The sequence below is a fragment of the Dipteris shenzhenensis genome, chromosome 4 (genome assembly GCF_047967505.1).
Source record: "Dipteris shenzhenensis isolate YYH24624 ecotype China chromosome 4, Dip_SZ_1.0, whole genome shotgun sequence".
Classification (NCBI taxonomy): Eukaryota; Viridiplantae; Streptophyta; class Polypodiopsida; order Gleicheniales; family Dipteridaceae; genus Dipteris; species Dipteris shenzhenensis.
The window spans coordinates 60,215,012-60,217,093 of NC_141599.1; the positions used below are offsets into that span (position 1 = coordinate 60,215,012).

A 2,082-nucleotide genomic window follows, 5' to 3' on the forward strand; every position below is an offset into this window, starting at 1 on the left:
TCAAAATGCTCGGTGGTGAGAAGGGTTCACCCACCCATGGAGCCTTCGATAGTCACAAGAGGGGTGGGGGACCAGATGCCTCACCACACCATGACCCTCGTTTAAAATTCAAGCTTTGCCCATAACGGACGGGGGACGGGACGGTGCAGGTGCTTGGGGTGTCAGGGGCACGAGGGGAGATAGTACGCTTCGAGTACTTTGAGCATCAAGGGGCGCGACGAGGGTTGGGACCAATGCGGGACATTCGGGGTCGCGGGCACTATGAGTTCGAGTGCGTAGGGCATCAGGATGACGAGGGTGCTTGGAGGCACTATAAGGTCCCAACCTGACCTGACCCAAGCATGGGAGCGTTAGTGTGGGCAGAGGCATGCAACGAGGTTGGGACCGATGCGCTAGCAAGGGGGGCCTTGGAGATGCATGTGTGCGGGTATTGGGGGTGATGCCAAGGTTTGCATGATGGGGTCCTGGCCTGATGCGAGAGCTCGAGAGGCCACCAAGGGGGCCTGGTAGCAACGCACACCATGGGGTTTGGGACTGACATAGGTGCTCGGCGCACGAGAGTGCACAGGCACACTGGGTGAGGTCGACGGTCAGGGATACCAAGGCATGGGATGACCACTAACCTCGGTGACAAAAAGGGTGCAGCACCAGGACTTCTCGGGAGGTCACCCATGTTAGTACTGTTCTGGCCCAAGTGCACTTAACTACGAAGTTCTGATGGGATCTGGTGTATTAGCACTGGTGTGACCGCACCACGTAAAATAGCCGTGAGAAATTAGTATTGTCTTATTTTGTGAAGGTGGAGGGGGGGGGAGCTGAGGGGTCCGAATTGAAGGATAGCTACACAAAACTCCAATCTTTAGTGGGCTCTCTTGATCGAAAAGTCACCGAGCATCTCACACAGTGTAAGCTCTATCCCTTTCTACAGAAGCAAGTCCGTCTGGTCATTCTATTCCCTCTGCCAGTGCTTTCTTGCTCCATGAGTTCTTCACCCAACCTACTTCTTCAATCCGTAATCCCATGAAAACTTGGCTGGTCAATGTACAGCTACTTCTTCCTGATGTCTCTCCATATTCACTTATTGCTCTCATAGATACTGAATCTGGGTTTAATATTTGTAAATATATAGCACTTCTTCCACCTTACTGATCTAAATTACCTACATATGATCAAATGCGTGGCTCTACCATGGGCGGTGGTGTGATATCCTGCAAGTGCTTTGCCTCTAAAGTCCCTATTTCCCTTGGAGGCCAGTCTACCACCATCAACTTCTATTAGCTTGAATCTCAAGGAGTTGATATGGTATTAGGTAATGATTTTCTTAATCGACATCTTCCTTTTGGATTCTCTGCCACAAAAATGGTCCTCACCATTAAAGGAACTCTTGTAAGACTCCCAGCCCGTGAACAACTCAAGAAAGTACTCAAGCCACTCCTGAATGGCCTACAGATTGTTCATCAATGTTCTTCTCCTTTCACTCTTGACTACACTCATCCCCAGGCTCTTGAATATGTTGATACTCCCACATCCTCCCCTGCTCCTTCTGGTCCTTTTAGTCCTCCAAATGATGCACAAAGTCCCCTCATAGGACCAAGCTTGATGAATATATACAAGGTCCTATCCATGAAGACCAACAGAAGAGCCTAAGAACCTCCCAGCACACTTTGCTCATGCTGTCTTCCCTTCAAGAAATGCAACAAAAGTTTATTCAAGAATGTAGTAAGTGAATCCCCCTTGATTTTTAAAGAAATATTTCAGCATCAGGTATTGCTCCCTTTGAAGGATAATTCAAAACCCTTCGAAGAAAGTCCTTATGGATTCACCCAAGAAGATCGTATCCTCTACAACCAAGAAATACAAGAACTTTTGGATATGGGCCTGATCTCTTATTCCCATTCTGAATGGCAGCTGCTTTCTATGTCAACAAACATTCTGAACAGAACCGTGGTAAGAAGAGGTTGGTTATTATATTAATTATAAACCTCTCAACAAGTGTTTTATATCCGTCTCTTGTCCCATTCTCAATAAGGAATATTTAATGAAGAAGATTGCAGGATCTTCTATCTTTTTCAAATTTGAACT

At 47.2% G+C, this 2,082-nt stretch overlaps 1 pseudogene; it reads right to left on the minus strand.

The window, feature by feature from the left end:
- Positions 1-636: 636 nt before the first annotated feature.
- LOC147903133 (5S ribosomal RNA) lies at positions 637-755 on the minus strand (annotated as a pseudogene).
- Positions 756-2,082: the final 1,327 nt, after the last annotated feature.